At 45.3% G+C, this 21,495-nt stretch overlaps 1 long non-coding RNA gene across 3 annotated transcripts; it reads left to right on the top strand.

Moving 5' to 3' along the window:
* Positions 1-209: 209 nt before the first annotated feature.
* LOC140618650 (uncharacterized) lies at positions 210-12,254 on the top strand. 3 transcript variants are annotated; one of them, XR_012018718.1, is made up of 5 exons: positions 210-957; positions 7,844-7,938; positions 8,243-9,038; positions 9,128-9,255; positions 9,777-12,253. It is a non-coding gene; the product is annotated as an uncharacterized lncRNA (long non-coding RNA). The 3 variants fall into 3 exon arrangements; XR_012018719.1 differs by having other exon boundaries at positions 8,243-8,489; positions 8,683-9,255; XR_012018717.1 differs by having other exon boundaries at positions 8,243-9,255; positions 9,777-12,254.
* Positions 12,255-21,495: the final 9,241 nt, after the last annotated feature.

Here is a 21,495-nt window from a genome sequence, read left to right on the forward strand (position 1 = left end):
GCCTATATTAATTTATATATATATATATAAAATCAGTTGATGGACATTTGGGCTCTCTCCATAGTTTGGCTATTGTTAATAATGCTGCTATAAACATTGGGGTGCATGTGTTTTGAATCTGCATTTTTGTATTCTTTGGGGTAAATACCCAGTAGTGCAACTGCTGAGTTGTAGGGTAGCTCTATTTTTAACTTTCTGAGGAACCTCCATCAAGAGATTGCACAGAGCAGCTGCGCCAGTTTGCATGCCCACCAACAGTGCACGAGGGCTCCCCTTTCTCCGCATCCTTTGGCCGGCAGGTACAGTGTTCAATGTTTTGGCCAAATGAGTGCACCTCTTAGAGCTTTCATGAGTGAGCACAATTTGATTTTATGGCCTCCCTGCCCCGACTTCATCTTTGCAGACCCAAGTGCTTCCAATTTATTTCTTAGCAGTGGCCTCCACTCCCTCCCCTTCAGCCTCTCAGTGCTCCCCTTCCTCTGATCCGTAGTGCTCTCCTGGCTGTTCCTCAGCTCCATGATAGGGCGTGGTGACTGGAGAGAACATTCCAGGTACAGGCTGCCCTGAGTTCTGTCTGAGACGCCACAACGCTTGCGTTTTTTTTCTCAAGTCAACAACTTCCTGCTAGGGCCCAAAGACGGGGAACAAGAAATGCTTTTTTCTTTTTTTTTTATAAGTCTTATCCCTCAAATGCACCCCTTAACTATTCTCTGGCCTCCTCCGGCTGCCTTACCAAATCTGGAGGCTCACATCAACTGCTAAGAATAACTAACCGTGGTACAACAGCAACATTCCCTGAGAGCTTACTCTGTGGGAGAGATCTACAGTGAGAGCTTGACATGAGCTTGACATGCGTGATCTCATGAAGCTTTTATAACACGGATGCTATTATTACTCCCATTTTATGGATGGGGAAACGGAGGTCTGCAGAAGGAATTTGCCTAGAACACAGAGCTGGTAAGTGGGGGATCTGAGATTGGAATTGAGGTCTGTTAGACTAAGGAGGTTCTACCTTGGACCCCTATGTTGTCCTGCACCCCCCCAGCCCCTTTTCATTGGCCCTGAAGCAGTTAAAAGGCAGAACTTTGATCCTTATTCTAGCACTTTATGGCAAACTTTTCTTCCCTCCCTCTCCCCTCCTCTCTTCCCTCCCCCTCCCTCCTCCTGCCTCCCTTCCACCCTTCCTTGCTTTCTTCCATCCTCCCTCTCTTCTTTCCTTGCCCTCATCTCTCACGCACCTGTTTCTCACTCTTGTTAAACTGAGCCAGGCCGGGGTTTCAGGCATGGGGAGGTAGATGTGAGAAGACACACACCTGGGGCCTTCGTCTTCGAAATCTAGCTTGAAGATGCCATGGGCATTGACGTCAACAGGTAAGTAGGCAGCAAGCTGCAATCATACTGCAAAAGGTCCCGGAGTGGGGAGAGCTGCCGAGGTCAGGCCTGCTGGATGCCCCCCTCTCTGCAGCTGAAGGGAAGCCCAGGGGTGCCAGGTGCAGCCGCTTGGGGAAGTAAGAGTACCAGTTCTTTCCGGCTGAGAGGCCCAGCGAGTGCAGCTGCCCCCAGCCCCACACAGAGCCTGTGTCTGGAGCCCCGTTTCTTGCTCATCCCCAGGAGGGGAGCACACTCTCCGACTGTGTGTCCGCTTGGCTGTGGGGCTGTGCTACTTTTTTTTTTAGCAATTGGCCTAGAATTTGCAATATAGGCTTAGGTACATACACCTACACCTTTACAATGAATACAAGTCTACTTTCAAATAACACTATGCCACGTCGCAGGTAGTGCAAGTTGACCTCTGGACGACACAGGTTTGAAGAGTGTGGGTCCACTCATATACATTTTATTGTGTTTTTTGATAAATACAGTACTGTAAATGTATTTTCCTTATGATTTTATTTTATTTTTTTAAAAGATTTTATTTATTTATTCATGAGAGACAGAGAGAGAGTCAGAGACACAGGCAGAGGGAGCCTGGTGGTGGGACTCGATCCTGGGCCCTGGGATCACGATCTGAGCCAAAGGCAGATGCTCAACCACTGAACCACCCAGGTGCCCTCCTTATGATTTTCTTAACAGCATTGCTTTGCTCTAGACGCTTTACTGGAAGACAGCAGTGTGTAATGCATAGAACCTAGAAAATATGTGTTAATTGACTGTTTATGTCATTAGTAAGGCCTCGTTTAGGCTGTGAGTGGTTAAGTTTTGGGGGGATCAGAAGTTTCACTTCATGGGGTGTCAGTGGTCCTGACCCTCAGATTGTTCGGGGGTCAACTGTGCTAGCCAAATCCTCATCCCTTGTATCATCGCTCCCTTTCCCTTCTACATAAGCTCACATACATACACACACCGGAGAATATGTGATTGAATACATTGTTGCAGTGATTATTCTGAATATCCTGTTATCTGTTAGAGCACTTAAGAATAAGGAAAATATAATTTTTTATTTTACCTTCACTTTTCCCTTCTCTGATGTTCTGCTTTTCTTGATGCAGATCCAAGCTTCTCACCTATATTATTTTCCTTCTCTCTAAAGAACATTTTTTTTAGCTTTATTGAGATATAATTGACATACAGCAATGTGTAAGTTTAAGGCGTACACACTAATGGTCTGACTTTCACATATTGTGGAATGATTACAATAAGTTTTGTTAATATCCATCATTTCATATAACACAAAGGGAAGAAGAAAAAAATTTTTTAAAGATTTTATTTACTTTTTAAAAGATTTTATTTATTTATTCATGAGAGAAACAGAGAGAGGCAGGGACACAGGCCGAGGGAGAAGCAGGCTCCATACAGGGAGCCCAATGTGGGACTTGATCCCAGGTCTCCAGGATCATGGCCTGGGCCGAAGGCGGTGCTAAACCGCTGAGCCACCTGGGCTGCCCCTCTTATTTATTTATTTGATGGAGAGAGAGAGAGAGAGAGAGAGTGGGCAACAAGCAAGGGGAGCAAGCAGCAGAGGGGGAGGGAGAAGTAGACTCCCCACTGAGCAGGGAGCCTGATGCAGGGCTCCATCCCAGGACCCCAGGATCATAACCTGAGCCAAAGGCAGATGCTCAACCACTGAGCCACCCAGGCACCCCCAATTATTTTTTCTTCTGATGAGAACTCTGTGTATCTATTCTCTTAACAAGGTTCAAATATACCATACAGGAGTTCACTATAGACATCCTCCTGTACACTACATCCTTCGTACTTATTCATCATATAATCATAAGTTCGTGCTTTTTGATTACCTTCATCCAGAGCTGAAAAACACCTGTTAGTATTTCTGGCAAGGCAAATCCACTGGCAACAAATCCTCTCAGTTTTTGTTTGTCTGAGAAAGTCTTCATTTCTCCTTCCCTTTGGAAGGAAATTTATTTCACTCTCCTCTCCTCTGGGCTTGGTTGGCTTCTGAGGACTCAGATGTGATTAGCATCTTTATTCCCCTCCAGGTAAGGGGTTTGCCCTCTGACTTCTTTCAGGATTTTCTCTTCATATTTGATTTCCTGCAATTTAAATAGGATATGCCTAGCTGTAGCTCTTGGGGGGCATTTATTTCTGCTTCGTGTCCCTGAGCTTCTGGGATCTGTGGTTTAGTGTCTGGAATTAGCTGAGATGAAATTCAGAGTCATTCTTGCTTCAAATGTCCCCTCTGTGCCTTTCTTTCTTCTCTGATATTCCTACTCTGTGTGTTATACCTTTTGTAATTGTCCCACAGTCCTTGAATATTCCCTTTTTTAAAAGAAATCATTTATTTGAGAAACAGATAAAGCATGAGTAGGGAAGAGGGGCAGAGGCAGAGGGAGAAGCAGACTCCCCCCTGAGCAGGGAGCCCAATGTGGGGCTTGATCCCAGGACCCCGAGATCATGACCTGAACTGAAGGCAGATGCTTAGCTGATGGAGCCACTCAGTCCTTAGATATTCTTTTCTTTTCTTTTCTTTTCTTTTCTTTTCTTTTCTTTTCTTTTCTTTTCTTTTCTTTTCTTTTCTTTTCTTGTCTCTGTTCTCTATGCCTTTCAGTTTTCATAGTTTCTGTGGAAATACCGTCAAGTTCACAGATTCTGTCCTCTGCTGGATCCAGGCTCCCAGTAAGCCCGTCAAAGGCATTCTTCTTTCTGTGACAGTGTTTTATCCCTAGCATTTCTTTTTCCTTCTTTGGAATTCTCATCTCTGCTCACGTTGCCCGTCTGTTCTTATTTGCTGTCTACTTTATTCATTAGAGCTCTTAGCATCTTAATTATCATGGTTTTAAACTCCTGCTCTGATCATCCCAACATCCCTACTGTGTCTGAGTTTGGTTTTGATGCTTGATCTTTTTTGTTTCTTTCTTTTTCTTTTTTAAAAAGATTTATTTATCTATGTATTCATGAGAGACACAGAGAGGCAGAGACCCAGGCAGAGGGAGAAGCAGGCTCCCTGCGGGGAACCCGATGCGGGACTTGATCTCAGGACCCCAGGATTATGCCCTGAGCTGAAGGCAGATGCTCACCCACTGAGCCACCCAGGTGCCCCTGCCTGCCAGTTTTTAAGAACCAAAAAAAAAAAAAAAAGTGATTGGCTGAAAATGTCAAGTAGAAAAAAGAATTTTGGGGGGTTAGAAATGGAAAATTCAGGCTTTTGCTGGAAGTTTCAAAGGTGCCTGAAAGAGAAAGTTTTGACTGATGTACTGGCCACATGTGGGAGAATGGTGTTGCTGAAAAGCCCGTGGGCCAGCAAAAGGCAAACCAAATTCTGCTTGCACAATACCCGGTTGTGTGTCTGGACCAGTCACTTCATTTCTGTAAGACTCCCTTTCTTACCCAGAAACTGGCTATTGGGCACCTACCGGAAGCTGTGGTGGGTGGGTGGGGGGGAGAAAGTGGTGATTTGTATGAAGTGTGTACAGAAGGCACATTGTGTACATAATAGAGAAGTAACATTTTAGATCATTATAGAAGTACATGTTTTCCTTCCTTAAACTAGGAAGAGAAACTGAAAGAATGTTGGCTGAATTCTAGAAGAATACAGGAAGCTATTCAAAGTCACACAGTGTAAACCGGGCTGCAGAACATTAGGTGGGAAGCAAAACCTGGGCAACATAGGAAACATGATTCATTACTCAAATCTGTCCGAAGATTCTGGACGCATCTGGCAAAGTGTAAGAGGGTGAGCATTTCTCCTTGGAGCCTTGTCGCCCCTGGGAGATTTCTCCCTTGAGAGAATCATTTTATAATATAGTAATCGAGAAGTAAGAAGGAAGCATCTTACTAAAAGCAGTAAATGGTTGGGTAGCAAACTTTTTTTTTTTTTTTTAAGTAAACTCTATGCCCAACAAGAGGCTTGAACTCACAACCTTGAGATCAAGAGTCACATGCTCAAAAAAAAAAAAAAAAAAGAGTCACATGCTCTACTGACTGACCCAGCTGAGGGAGGTGGGGCCCTCTTTTTTTGGAGGTGGGTAGCAAATCTTAACCCGTTGTCATGTGCACCACTAAAAAAGTCTATGTACTGCTCATCACCAGGGTATCCTTTGGTGGCTGGGAGAGTAACCGTATGCAGAGCACAATGAGGCCCCCTCCCCCTTTGAAAACTTCCATCTTCTGTCCCCCCACCCCCCTTTGAGGGAAGTGATACGCTAAAATTAAGCCGTGGCTTCTCATCGTGGTTAGTCCCATGCACTTGGAGCCCGCCTGTCCTGGCTGTGCAGCCTGGCCTGGCCACCACTTATCCCCGTGTGACCTGGGCTGAATTCGCTGACATCCCTGGGCCTCCGTCACCTCGTGTGTGAAACGGCAGGTGTTGCAAAAATGGGATGTTGATAATCCCCGAAGAGACTCTTGCTCGGCACCTGAGGGAGTTTAGCTGTCATAAGTTCTAGAAAAGAGGGGGTTGGGTACGTTTCCAAAGCCTACATGCTTCCCTGGACACAGTGACTGAGAAAGACCGCGGTGGAATTAAAGAGACGGCCCAGAACACGTCTAAAAAGCTGGGAAAATAGGGAATTTGGGATGATCAAGAGTGATCTGGTCACCTGGAAGAGAAGCCAACACCCTCCTGTGGTTTTCGCGTTCCTAGAATCACTTCTGCATCTAGGTTTTAAGCGGACAAAGATGGAAAGAGATTGAGGAAGAGCCAAATCGAAGGGGAAACGGGTTCCAACCTCCAGGAGAAGCCGGTGGAGCTCTGCTGCTTCCAGGCTGTGTCGGGGCAGGTGAGGCTCTTACAGCAGCCGCAGGCACCCACCAAGCCCTGGCTCTCACTGCGCGGCTGTCCCTGCCTCGGTCATCACCCCGACCCCAAGGGGTGCAGAGCTGCCCTCAGGGGGGTCACACTGGCTCTCGGGGGAAGGGGGCGCAAGATCCCACTCCGGTTATTAAGCACGCACGTGTGTCCCAGTACATACACAGATATGCAGTAGATCGGTGGTGTTAACATCTCCTGGGGGGCAGTTAGGGAAACAAAAAAAGTCTACAAAGCTTCCTTAGGGGGGTGCAAGTGAAAAGCATGCTGGGTGGCACCGGCTGACACTGACATAACAGGGTGGGAGGAACGTGGGAGAGGGATACCCCATAGGAGGCTAAAACTGTTGGCACCTCCGAAGGTGGGCGGGGGTGGGAGGAGACTTTGTGGGTGCAGCAAGCCTGATAAATAAAGTAGAAACCTCCCCTGCACAAGGAACATCACTCTGCCCGCTTTTTCCCCTGCCCGGGTTGGGAGGCTGCATTGCACAGGGAGAAGAGAACCAACTTGTTGGGAATTCTGGCTCCGCCCTTCACTCGCTGTGTGGCCTTGGGCCGGCTGCTGACCTCTCTGAGCCTTGTCCAGCACCGCAGGCTAGCAAAGTGACAGGCTGTGCCCGGTACTGGGGAACAGCAGGTGTTTGGTAAATGCAATGCCATTTTCACATTGTCTTCCTGGCTGAACAGGGGGCAGGTGAGCTAGTAGTGGCTGAAATTTTCTGCAAGACAGATGAATTCCTTTGAGAGGAACTTCTTCTTTTTTTTTTTTTTTAAGATTTTATTTATTCATGAGACACACACACACACACACACACACACACACACACACAGAGGCAGGGACCCAGGCAGAGGGAGAAGCAGGCTCCATGCAGGGAGCCTGATGTGGGACTCGATCCCGGGTCTCCAGGATCACGCCCCGGGCCGAAGGTGGCGCTAAACCGCTGAGTTACCCAGGGGTCCCCCCGAGAGGAACTTCTATACATAGACATTTCGTTCAAATTTTGGTCCTTCTCTCTTCCTTCTAGGCTTTTCTTCCGAAACTCTGGCTCTTAATTTTCTTCTGAAGTTTCTGATAATACACGTCCTGAGGATGCCTTCTGTGCCCAGCATTGCACGCACGTTATTTTATTTAATCCTGACAGCAGCCCTGTGAAGGCTTGCAATTGATATTCATCAGTTTTTTAAAAAAGTTTTAGCCATTTTAACAGGTGTGCAGGGGATCTTGTGGAGATTGAAGATGTTGGACATCTTCTCATTTGTTTATTCGTCACAAGTATCTATACTTTTATTGGTGTCTGTTCTAATCTTATGCCCATTTAAAAGTATTGGGTGGTTTGGGGTGCGGGGCCCGGCTGGCTCAGTTGGCAGAGCATGCAAATCTTGGGGTTGTGAGTTCCAGCCCCACCCTGGGCGTAGAGAATACTTAAAAAATATTGGGTGATTTGTTTCCTTATTCCTGAATTTTGGAGGTTTTAAAACTTGTATTCTGGATACAAATATGTGATTTGTCAGATAGATGATTTGCAACTAATTTCTTTTACTCTGTGGCTTGACTTTCTGTCCTGTTCACAGTGTCTTTCGCACAGCGCAGGTTTTAAATCGGTTTTAACGTCCAATTTATTCCATTTTTCTTCTGTAGATGGAGGTTTTAGTGTTGTAGCTGACGTTTTGAAATGCCATGAGCCAACCAAAATGCATGTGAGGGCCACATTGATCCCTCAGGCCCACATTCAGGTAGGATTTTTAGACTAGAAGGAAGCTCACGGGCTGTGAAAGTTGTGAAAACCTGCCCCTTGGGTGTCCCACAGCGGGGACCATAATTGATCGAGGGCCCTGGGAGCTGCGCTCTGGGATCTGCATTTGTCCTAACTCCAGGTTCCTCTCAGGTTGTTCCTTACCTGCGACTGCATGCCACAGGGGTATTAAAGCAGGCTCATTTCTGGGAGACATGGGGCTTTGGCAAAACTTTCTGAGGATGGCTTACAGTCTCAGATCTTTCTTACCCACCCGTTCTTTCTTCCTTTTTTCTCCTCTGCAGAGATGGGACCAGTGCGTGGTCTGCCTGTCTCCCAGCCTCCTCTGGCTTCTTCCCCATAATCCCGTCCTATGAGGCCCTCCCGCCCCCCGCGCCCCCCACCAGGCGTCTTGCATGCCTTTTCCCAACCTGGCGTCTGCTAGTCTGCTCATCAAAAGAAGCAATCCAATACAGGGGATCACTTGCTTCAGGAATCCACCACCTCACCTGCCATGCCTGGCAGGTGATATAAATGAGGACAGCAGTTCAGGTGAGGACTGAGGTGAATAGAAACCCCAGGCCCCGTTTCATGAGGACAGCTTCTATCTGGCTTTGACTGTGGCCAAGTTGGAATGTGAGCCCAGGGTGAACATCATTCGATTTTGAGAGAGAGAGGGAGAGAGAGAGAGAGAGAGAAACTACAGAAAAGTTACAATCCCCAATTCAATCCTCTCATTTGGCAGAAGAAGAAATCAAGGCAGGAAAGAGAGGTGCCTTTCGTCACTCAGGGCGAGTACGTATTGGATGGCAGAAGGTGGCCAGCATCCAGAGATGCCAGATCTTCATCCAGCTCTTTCCTTTTCTTCCTCTCTGTTCATTATTGATTGAGGCTGTGGGTCTGATTAGTTCTCTATGACTGCGTAACAAATTATCCACGCACACAAAATACAGCAACTCGTAACAAGGCGCTCAGTTTCCGTGGGTCAGAATCAGGATCCTGCTTAGCTGGGTCTTTTGCAAGTCTGCATTCAAGGTATGAGCCTAGGCTGGGGTCTCATCTGAAAGCTCAACTGGAGCTTCCAAGCTCATGTGGCTCTCGGTAAGTTTCGACTCCTCCAGAGGTGGGGGGCTGAGGATTTCAGGTCTTCTGCTGTTGGTCAAAGACCAGGGGCATTTCCTTGCCACTAGGCTTCCCCCCATGGCAACTGGCTTCATCAGAGCGTGAGAGCTGAGAAGGTAGTAGAGAGAGAGTCAGCAAGCAAGATGGAGGTCACCGTCCTTTGTAACCCAACCATGGAAGTGACATCCCATCATCTGTGAGTATTCCATGTGTTAAAAAGTCAGTAGGCCAGCCCACACTTGAGGGAAGGCATCACCCAGAGATGTGGATACCAGGAGGTGGGGACCACTGGGGAGCCACTGCCTGTCTCATGTTCCAACATCCTTCTTGGAAAATGGGAACTCCCCAATTATGCTTGCTTTTCTCCTCTAAGCCAGGAAACTACTTTTGAGGGGAGAGGTCAGGGCTTTATCTCAAAACAAAAATAAGTGCTGGTGTAACTGGGGAAAAAAAGTTGTGAAGGGAGAACCGGGTTAATGGGAATAAGAAGGAAAGAAGTGGCAGGGGTAGGGTGTTGGGGGGCAAGAGGAAGCTGCAAGCCAGGGAGGCAAGACCCTCCATTGCCCCTCCCTGCGGCCCTCACTGTGCTCTTTGCATCTGTGCCATACCACAGGCAGGGAAGACTGATGGATTGTTTTTTAGCAAAATTCGGGACATGGCTTTTGCAGAGGTTATTTGCTCTCTGGATGACTACATATTTCTCCTTTCAACACAAAGCATGTACAGAATGGTTGAGAAATACCCGGATCAAAACAATGAAGCCGTCTCCCTTGCGTACAGGAAGCGCGCAACAATAACTAAAATGGTTGCCATTAATGTTTTTTGAGGACTGGCTGCACAGCCTGCCTCTGGTCCCGCGGCTCTGCCCCCCCGAGTCCTCAGAACAACTGTGAGGTGGGTGTCAGTGGATATCCATTTCACAGAGAAGAAACTGAGGCTCCCGGAGATCGTGAGACTTGCCTAACAGCACAGCCAGATGGGGCTGGAGCAGGAACTGACCCATGTTTATTTTCACTCCAATATCCTCTGCCAGAGCATTTCCCAAACTTTATTCCTTCATGTATAAACTGTCACAACTGCTGCCAAACCCAGGCTCACTTATTCTACTCTCACATACAGACACATGGTATTACCCTCCGTCCCGACAGTCGACGGCCCAGGCTCCGGACCGGGGCAGGGCTCAATCCTGAGCTGCTCACACACCAGATCACCCTGCACAAGCTGCTGACCCCCTCTGAACTGTAAAGTGGGGTGCATGGGCTCAACTTGCTGGGTGACAGAGACACCCGGTGAGATCATGGGACTAAATCACGGGGCACATTGTAAGTGCCCCATGAATATTTTACTGAAGGGACCCTCAAGGAACGGGATCTGTCTTTACCAACTCTTCTCAACGCTGGATCCATGGTTAGCACATTTCCAACAACATCATCAATATTAAGGAAGTCCTTAGTACTTTCCATGACCTCCCCTAAATTTGCAATTAAGTATTTGTTAAACCTGGAATGCAGATTTAATGTCCTATGGTTTGAGATGACATCAGAAAGCCTTGTTACTCCGGATAAAATCAGGGAAACGAGATAAATACATCTGCTGTAGTGGTTTTATTTTATTTTATTTTTTCCTTCTCGCTTGTGGAAACCACAATGACAATATAGCATCATGATTAGATAGAGATTCGGGGCTTCATAAGATCTGGTTTTGATTTCTGATTGCTCCGTTCATCGCCTTTGTGACCTTGGTTCTCCACTTCAATTCCATCAAGTCACTCGGGAATGCTCCTAGCTGTAAGTAGCAACAACAATAACCCAACAGAGACTTCAACGAACAGGTTATTATTTTTTTCTCTCGCTTAAAAGGAAATCCAGAGGCAGGCAGTTACTATAATGTTTCGGTGGCTTAAGAATGTCAGAGCTTTGCAGCTCTCTCTCAGCCCTTCTTCCTCTTTTTTTTTAAAGATTTTATTTATTTGAGACAGAGAGAGGGCGCCAGAGAGAAAGCACGAAGTAGGAGGAGGGGCAGAGGGAGAGGAAGGAGCAGACTTCCCCCTGAGCAGGGAGCCTGAGGCAGGCCTGGATCACAGGATCCGAAGGGCACGACCTGAGCCAAAAGCAGGTGCTGCACTGACTGAGCCACCCAGGAGCCCTTCTCTCAACTCTTCTTGATGCTTGTAGGATGTGTCGCCCACAGCACCCTCCTGACACAGGACCTAGGGACATCTTTTCTTTCCTAAGACACCAAACCCTGCCCACCAATCTCCTGCCTGTGCTGCACTGGCTTGAATTGTGTCATATTGCCAAGTGGCAAGGGAGCCTGGGGAAGGCTGTAGCGTGGATGTGGGCGAGAGGGAGGGGCCAGCGTGAGGAATGAATGAGGTGATGCACACATCTGGGACAGGGAAACTTGATTTCAGGGTCCTGCAGGGAGTGTCAGACACATGGCAAAAACTTGCTTTTTCTACCAGACTGGAAGCTCCACAAGGGGAGGGTTGTTACATCTTTCTTATTATCCTAGCTTGCTGCCTAGAACATGGATGAACGTAGGAGGCTGCTCAGTAAATATTTGATAAGTGAATGAACAGTTAATGATAATTGGATGCATTTCCCTAGCTTACCATCATTCATCATTCTCTCAAAAAACATTTATTCAATGCCTATTAAATAAACATCAGAACGTCAGAGTCCTAAAGCCAAGACTTTTGTCGGTGTGTTAGTGATTGCTCGCTGTGTAACAAATTGCCCCAAAATGTAACGACTTAACACATATTTCTTACCTCATCTGGTTACTGAGGTTGGGAAATCGTGGATAGCGGGTTTGAATGGATGGTTCTGGCTCAGGGCCTTACGAGCAGCCAAGATGCTGGCTGAATCTCCAGGCTTGAGTACATGCAGTTGGAGACTCTTCTTCTAAGACAGCGTCCTTGCATGGTTATGAGCCGGAGGCCTTCATTCCTCACTGTGTGGGCCTTCCCCTAATTCTGCGGGAGCGTTCTCACAACAAGGCAGCTGGCTTCCAGACACAAGGAACAAGAGGCGAACAGCATTGTATTTTATGACTAGTCTTAAATGCCACCCAATGTCACTTGCAGAATATTCTACTCCCCAGAAACAAGTCCCAGGTCCAGCCTACACTCAAAGGGAAAGCAAACAGCCTCTGCCTTTTGAAGGAGGGGAGTATCAATGGATTCATGGAATTCATGGGCATATTTTAAAACCACCACTGTCTGTTCTTTTTTTTTTTTTTTTTTTTTTTTTTAACCACTGTCTGTTCTGTTCAATGCTCTATTTCTAGCATCAAGATGTGCTTGGCTCATGCAGTAGGTGCTTAATTAGAGCTGGTTCCAGTCTGTAGGCCTTGAAGATCTTACAGTTTGGGGGCTTTCCTTAATAAAAAGAGCACAGGTTAGTCATAAAAGTTAATATTTAATTTGAATAAAAGGAGACAATACTGCAAACTACAAAATTTGTTAACCTGAAAAATAACATTTTTTATTACAGTCAGTTTAGAAAGTTTCTTTTGGCTTCTCGGCTCATTGCTACTTAGGTGATGTAAATTTTTGGAGTTCTTAGGTCAAATTTGGGAAAACATCTCTCAGTTTTCTTCTCACATATGACCTCTTTAAGATTTCAGGGCAATTCAAGTTTTCTTGGGCAGTGAGGAATCTCAGACTCTCCTCAAATGGTGACACCCATTAATCAGTTTGTTGTTCTCCTGGGTAAAGATGGACCGTGCATTTTATGTTATTTTTGTCAGGGCAGTATTTTAGGAAGCACGTGATTTTTTTTTTTTCTGGGTGATCATAGATCATTGACTCTTTTAGGTTAATTTTATATGTCGACTGGATCACGGGGTACCCAGATATTTGGTTAAACTTTATTTCTGGTTGTGTGTGGGAGGGTGCTTCCAGATGAAATTAGCATTTGGATGGGTAGATTCAGTAAAGCACGTTGCCCTGCCCAGGGTGATTGGGCATCATCTAATCCCTGGAGGGTCTGAATCGAACAGAAAAGCAGAGGAAAGCAGAAGTTGGCCCTTCCTGCCTGATTGTGTGGGCTGGGACATCTATTCCTGCTCCCAGTGATCCTGGTACTGGGGCCTTTCAGCTTAGGCTGGATCAGACCAGCTCTCCTGGATCTCCAGCCCGCAGATGGCAAATCATGAGACTTCTCAGCCTAATTGTGTGAGTCAGTTCCTTATAAGAAATCTCTTCCTATACACTTATATTCAATTGTTACTGTTTTGCGGAAGAATCCTAACGCAACGATTAAATAACCCAATAGCTTGTCATTTCTTTAATTCAAAACTGCCTCGTGTTCTTACCAGTATGACCTATATTCCATTTTGACAGAGAACTCACCAGAGTTCCACAGTCAAGGTGTATCACGTATCATAATATTCCCATAATATTTCATAATAATTCCAATATGCTGAAAATGCACCTGATATGCTGGAAATGCTGGAAATGCACCAGATATGAATGTCCCGTGTGTCTTCACACCTATTTACTATTTGTACAACTGTCACAATGAAATCCAAATGTCAATGTCCATATATACAGTTTTATTGGACTACAGCCACTCTCATCTGTTTACTTACTGTGTATGGTTTTTCTATTTTGGGGGGTTTTTTTTGCACTATAATGTCACAGTTGACTAATTGTGGCCTATAAAGTCTAAAATGGTTACTATTAGGCACCTTACAAAAAACTCTATTGACTGACCCCTGTCCTATGGCAAAGAGTAAGAGACAACTGTCTTTTCAATGTCACTGAAGCATTGGCCATTTTTCAGTCCCTAACGCACACCAAGCTGTGTCCTGACTGGAGACAACTCCCTGCTATTCTTTCTGCCCAGAACATTCTTCTTTCTCCCAGCCATTTTTTTGTGTGATCATTTTCATCCTTCAGACAGCTTCACCTAACTAGAGACTTCTCTGGCCTCCTGTCCAAAACAGGTCTTCACTACTGTTCTTTTTTTTTTTTTTAATTTTATTTATTTATTCATGAGAGAGAGAGAGAGAGGCAGAGACACAGGCAGAGGGAGAAGGACTTGATCCTAGGACCCCGGATTGTGCGCTGATCCAAAGGCAGATGCTCAACCACTGAGCCACCCAGGTACCCCCTCCCTACTGTTCTTAACCTAGTTTCCTGTTCTTTTCCATCCTGGTCCAGCCTGTGGTTTGTATGATTGATTTGCCTTCTTGTTAGAAGCAGCTGCCCTTTTTACTCCATAAAACAAACTGTCAGTAAAAACTAGATGTCTTACCATGGGTAGGGGGGTAAGAGTGTGGGCTCTGAAATCAGAGAGCCCGGGTTTGAATCCCGAATTTGTCACTTACCAGTCATGGAAGCTTGGATAAGTCATTTATGCTCCTGCTTCCTCATTTTTCTTACCTGTCAGTTGGAAAGAAGAACCACAGTGACTGTGACATTAACTTTTGAGGGTTTTAAATAAACTGATGTAGGTAAAGCACTAAGAATAGTGCTTGGCTTACGGTAAGCCCTTGACTCAAATCCGCATCTACAAAGTCTAGTACAAAAGAACTCCAAGAGCATCTCTTTAACGAGTGAACCATTTTTTTTTTTTTTTTGGACGATGCATTTGTGGAATGAAGGCTTTATCTAGTGCTGAATAAATAAATGAGTGCCTTCTACCTCTTTTATTCCTCAACCATATGCTGCTTCATTTAAACATTATGGGCCTCAAATTTCATTTGGTGCATCAAAGGCTATAATTGACCTTAATTTACATAACAAAGTCAAATCAGGACGGCAAGTGTTTGAAGGATCTTTTAAAATTAAATTTGCGCCCCGCCCCCCCACCCCCTGCAATTTAGTAACTGTATTGGTATGCCCATGGCCAGATGAAGACCTGTAAGTATTATGGGGCCAACATCAGTCAACTATTGCCACAATTATGCCACGTAACAAATCATTCCCAAACTCAGTGGCTTAAAACAGTAATTATTTAATCTCACAAAAACATCTGCAAGCTAGTTGATGTTCAGATGATCTAGACCCCACTGAGCTGGGCTTCCAGTCTTGGGTCACAACCAGGCATTTTTCATCCTCCTCGGATGAGCAGACTTTTGCTCCTCATGTCAGTGTTGGAAGCCCAAAAGAGCATGATCCACCATGCAAATCACTTCAAGGCTTGGTGGGAATCGTGCTTACTAAGGGCCTTTTGGTTAACAAAGTCACAGGAGCCAAGTCCAACTTGTAGTTGGACTACAAGTCCAGTAGTGCAGGGAAGTATATTCCACCCAAAGCAGGAGCGGTGGAGGAGTATGTTCTGAAAAATAATCCATATCATCTCAGGATCTGCACCCAAGTGAAAATTGAAACAGAAAAAGCCAAACTGGAATAAAAAATAAAGTTGCGTTTTTCAAAGAGATAAAAGTCTGTGTTTGTTGAAATTGAAAATAGCTTTTCTGAATTATCTGGTTGTCTCTTCTGGCAGGCAAGGAGGGATGGTGGTGGTGTCCTTGCTTTTCTGGACTTTAAAGTGTGTGTCTAGTCTGATGATAATTCCTCCTTGTATCCTAGCGCCTGGCATGCAGAGGTATTTGATAAAACCTGTTGAAAGCAATTATTGAATTCTATAAATGTATAGTCATTGCATCGATACATGATGGCTCTATTAGCTTTACACAGCTTCAGGTACATTGTAAGTATTACATGTTTCTGCATCAAAACTTCAAAGAGAGTTACGGGGTGTGAAGACACACTCAGCTTCTAACAATGACCCACATACCTTGGAGGTCTCCAAGCCGGTTGCTATCTCTGGTTTTCTGTTTGCCTCTGTCTCCCCAGCAATGCAAACAAAATGATGTTCTCATCTGATGTCACTCAAGGGAAAATGCATGCTTCGAAAATAATCAACGGAGAGGAGAATGTAGACAGGTAAATAAACAGTGTAATGAATAGAAGATAAAATGTGAATTAAAGCCAGCTTTCAAAACCTCACATTTTCCTTTCATCCACTGTTGATTTAATAATTACACAGTCAATTACAACTTGCACAAATGATTTTATATACCTATGACTCTATAAATATCTACAGTGTATATGTATTTCTAGATAACGAGGGAGGACACGATCATAATTGAGCAAACATGTTCTGACATAAGAGTAACTTTGCAAATACCTATAAAGTTCAGCTTCCACCAATGCTAGTTTTTCCCAACCCCGGGAGAATTCACATAGGGTTATGAATTTTAATCAACATAACTACCTTTCATTGAGACCCTAACATGCACCACACATTGAGTTAGGTGAGATATGTGTCTATCGCTCTCTCTCTCTCTCTCTCTCTGTATATATTTTTTCTACCCTAAAAAATACCGCCATGGTAAAAGGAACCCTCATTTTACAGAAGGGAACACAGAGACTCAGTAAATATCTTGAGCCTGCATTTTTGCTCTACTATGCTTTACCAGAAAATAGGGTTGTGTTGAAAGTTGACTACCCACCTCTGCACAGAGAGGGCCATCTGAGGACAATCAAGGCAGGCATTCTGATACCCGTGGGCCTGTCACATCTTTATTTCTTGCGCCAGGATTAGCGTAACAGAACATCCCATCTGGGAAGCCACCTCAGGGTCAGGCTGCCAATAGTTGTTATATATCTCTATTCGGTTTTCCTTCAGTTACTTAGTGCAAAGCTTCTTTTATTAGATAACTAGTAGGGGCGTGGTAAGCATGTCTGGATTATCAGGTGCCTCTGGTTTGAAAATGTTCCCTCTCGGAGCCATCAGTGAAACCCAGAGATGAAATCTTCCAAGCTGGTGATAAAGCTTCAAATAGCCTCCACTAAGAGAAGGGATTAATTATGTGTGATTTTTCAAGCAGTATCTGTAGATTTGACAGATAAGATGTCTCCTTTCTGTCTGCTGAGTGCCTTGGCCTGGCACCTTTATTGAATCATGACTGTTAGCTCTCCTTGGCCCTGAATTAGGGCACCAGAAGCCTCATTCAGGTTTAGCCATTGTCCACGCAAAGCTCATTATTGCTCTCCTGGTTGAAATTTGAAGGGAAGAATAATTAGGGAGCCGTGTCATGTTAAGGGAGCAACTGGGTTGGAAAGGCTCAAAAACAAAAAAAAAAAAAAAGAGAGAAGAAAAAAACAACAAAAAACAACCCAGCCTTAAAAGAAACTTCTAGGAAATCTCTGATTTTTTTTTTTTTTTTTGACAAAATAAGTTTAGGGGGATCTTTGTTTAAAACAAAAACAAAACAAAACCCATGAGGGTTTATGCCTTGCCAGTTAAGAGCAATGTCTCAAAGGCATCCAGAAAAGAAAAAGTTGGCTCTGCTTTCTGAATTGCTAGCCCGAGAACAAAAGCAGCAAGGGAAAGTTTGACTTGACTTCCTCTGCAATTTGTTTATATCATCGGAGCAGAAAGAGTCTCGGGCTGGGCTGGCCACTTCCTGAATGAAGACAGAGGGCACGCCTGCGTGTGTCGCGTTCACTCCATTGTGCTGCGACCGGCAGAAATCCCGGCCGGCTGCCTGGAGGAGCCCCCGAGGGCCAAGGAAGAAGGGTTTCTCAATTCCGCTGCAGCCCCACGGGAGCACTGCGAAGTCCTGGCTCCGTGTCACCCAGGTCTTCCCCCAACCCCTCCTGGTGGACACCCCGCGGCCGCCTCCCCCAGGCAGGGCCCGCGAAAGGACCAGGCCTGAAATGACAAATATTTACTGGAAAATAATGTGCGAGTCAGATGCAACTGAAACGGTCAGGTTCTGTTTACTTCTCCCAGTAGTAGCTGGCTGAAACAGCCCAACCAGTTAGACAACTTTTTTCTTTTTCTTTTTTCTTTTTTCTTTTTTTTTGGGGTCAGGTATGTACTGACTCACTGGCAACGAACTGCAGAGATTTGAAGAAAGAGTTCTCTCTCTTTCTCTCTCTCTCTCTCTCTCTCTCTCTCTAGGTTATCCTGGGCGGAATGCCTGGATTGCCCTCAATCACAAAAAAAAAAAAAAAAAAAAAAAAAAAAAAAGGCTCAAGGCTGGCTGAGCTCATTTGATTCTGGCTGCTAATTTCCTGCCACTTGCCTTGGGAGGCTGGAGTGGGGCCCAGTGATTTAGGCAGAGACCATCCCCCGGGGCTCCCCATGGGCTCCCCCCAGTGGGGCTCTCCAGCCTGCCCCTTCAGGACTTTATATTCGGTTGAGGTCGGCCACAGCTGGCCCGTCATGGAGAAGTTTGAAGCCAGCGGGTAAAAGGCTAAGAAAGGGATAAAAAGGACGGTTCAGTGGTGACCGCTTTTGGCTGGGTACCCGTCCTGGAGACCGACTTCGTTGGCCTCTGGAGCCGTGGAGGCGACTGCAAAACATGCAGATGGAACCAGGACACAGGCCTGACACAGACTAGGGGGACAGGAGGAACAGAGAGGGTGGGTCCCCTTTTTTCCCAAAGGGGGACCCTTCTCAGCAAAGCGCAGGCCTTGGTGAAGAAGGTGGTGGCTCCGAAGCCCCCGAAGATGCCCTGCCCTGAGGCTGGAGGCGATGTGAATGAGGATGGAGCATGCAGTGATTTCAAACTTTTGGAAAACCAAAAAATTTTGATTTTTTGGTTTTGTTTTGTTTTGTTTTGTTTTCCAATTTGGAGGGCAGGTTTCAACCAATTCTCTCGTCTAATTCCTGCTTCCTGCCAAGCTTGCCACTGTTGGTGTTTTCAAGAAAAAAATCCCAGGTTATCATTATAGAGTGTCAAAAACCCCGTGTTCAATTAGCCTGCTTTGGGAGCTCCTCTGATGGTTGGTTAAATATGAGTCCAAAGTGCTTTTTTGTAAGTGGAGCTGATCTGGGGGCGAGAAACCTTAATCTTCTGAGCTTTAAGATGCTGCACGATAATGTGTTCATGGCACCCTTTCTAGAAGACTCGAAGATTGCCTTCTTCCAGTCTGCTGTGCTCCATCCCACTTGGTAGACACATGAACATTTCAACTCACAAAGGGCTATTATATTCAAAGGACACTTGGATATTCTTTGGGAAGTTTCCCTTGTACTTTTATAGAATGTTTACAAGGTTAATAAGTATGCTTTCTCATCACTGTACATTTTAAATGGCTCCACTATTGCTCCCACGTTTATTTGAGAGTCATTGAAAGTGCTTGAATGGAGCTGGGATATTCTTTGTTGCCCTTTGATTTGGAAACAAAAGACTCAGAAAAAAAAGTTTACTTTGCTGCTGAATGCCATATGCAGATGAACGCATTGTCGATTGAATGAAACCCAGGATCTGAAGACTTTCCGAGAGGCTTAGAGCAGAAAGAGTCCCCTAGTAGTTATGGTACATGTTTGAATTTGCCTCCACTTTTCACTTTGTCGTCCTGTGCTTGGCTCTCACGTGGGGTTGAGTCCCATACCCAGGTCTTCAGGGATTCTCGAGAATAATCCATCAATGGTAGAGGTTCTGCATCAGCTATGATAAAAGTTGCTGTTTCCTTTCTTAGGTGGGAAATGGGAAATGCCACAGAGGCATAGAAAGGCAGCAGGGTCCCCCCACCCCGCCCCCTCTTCGTTCACTGTCCTGCTTCTTCGTTTTTTCCAATTTCTGGAGATCCAAGGTTCTCATCTTCAGCACCATTGACATTTGGGGGCTGCGTTGTTCTTTGTCGCGAGGGAGCTGCCCTGGGCCCTGCAGGGTGTTTACCAGCATCCCTGGGCTCCACTTGCTAGATGCCAGCAGCACCGTCACGACAAGTGACAAGTGTCTCCCCATGCCACCAAGTGCCCCCTGGAAGGGGGGTGGGTGGTTCTCACCAGTGGTTGAGAACCAGTGTTCTAGAACAGTCTACCCGCAGAAACCCTGTTTGAAGAAAGAGATTAACTTCATGCTCAGCCTGTTATAGTAACAATGACTGGTTACAGAGCGGTTATTTTCATCAGAATTCACAGAGTTGGAACTGGAAATCTGAGCAAGAAAGGGGAAAGAGAATAAATCAAATGACTCAGAATTTAATAGCCAGCCCCTCATCTGACAGGTGAGGACCAAGTGGGAAGAGCATCCCAAGGTGCTCCATCAGATGAGGCTTGTCACGGCCAGCCTCACTATTATTACGTTTTGTTATTTTACTTTTAGTACCTGGTTTCAGGTCCCCTCCTACGAGCAAACATCTTAGAGCAACCTGCCAACAGCCTGTCTCAGGATCCGTGTCTTTATGGCCCGGGAGTAACAGTTATTCATTTAATTTCAGTGGATAAACATGGACATGTACCATAAAACACATGTGAATTTCATGAGATACTGTTAAGACAATAGATTAAAAAAATGTATTATAACTGTGAACGGATATGGCTATAGGAAGTTTTAAAATGTATTGAAATATAAAGATATATCTGTATTTATTTTTATTACGTTTTAAAGATTTTATTTTTAAGATTTTATTAAGATTTTATTTATTTATTTATTTATTTATTTATTTATTTATAAGATTTTATTTATTTATTCATGAGAGACACAGAGAGAGAGGCATGGACACAGGCAGAGGGAGAAGCAGGCTCCACGCAGGGAGCCCAACATGGGACTTGATCCCGGGTCTCCAGGATCACACCCTGGGCAGAAGGCAGGTGCTAAACTGCTGAGCCACCCAGGGATCCCTTAAGATTTTATTTTAAGATTTTACTATCATATTTTCAGGTGATCACTGCATCCGACACAGGGCTCGAATTCATGACCCCGAGATCAAGAGCCTGCATGTTCTTCTGACTAACCCCACCAGGGATCTCCTTGAAATATAAAGATATATTTAAAAAAGAGATATATCTCTGTTTCTCTGGTATTTACACTTCATATTGATCCTTTTTATGAAACATCTCAAAAAGAAAAGCAATGCCCAGAATGGCATATTGAGTTCTATATAAACAAAGATAACTTGAAGCTATCAGAGTTTATTATTTTTTAAATTTTTATTTATTTCTTTGACAGAGCGAGAGAGAGCTAGAGAGAGCACACAAGCAGGGGACAGAGCAGAGGGAGAAGAAGCAGACTCCCCGCTGAGCAAGGAGCTGGACACACGGGGCTCAATGTCAGGACCTGGGGATCATGAGCTGAGCCGAAGGCAGATGCTTAACCGACTGAGCCACCCAGGCGACCCCAAAAATAAGTTTTAAATTATGAAATGTTTGCGACAATATAGACAAGCGGACAGGATAATATACGTGTTGTGTGCTCGCTGCTAAATGTCCCTGGTCTCCAGGACTCCTATTTAGGGCTTTTACTGACCCTCCCGGGCAGAGAACATTCTTCCCTCCTTGGCCTGTGTGGCTCGTCCCTCCTTCATCTCATTCAGGTCACTGCTGACAGGGCATCCCCTCCAACATGCCTCCTGGCCCTCCTCTGTGGTGGATACAACCACAAAATGTATTCTACATAAAAATCAGAAAGCACTGTCCATCTCCCTTGGTCCCTTGCCACCCAGCCCTGCTTTACTTTT

The sequence above is a fragment of the Canis lupus genome, chromosome 26, assembly GCF_048164855.1.
Source record: "Canis lupus baileyi chromosome 26, mCanLup2.hap1, whole genome shotgun sequence".
In the NCBI taxonomy this organism is placed as follows: Eukaryota; Metazoa; Chordata; class Mammalia; order Carnivora; family Canidae; genus Canis; species Canis lupus.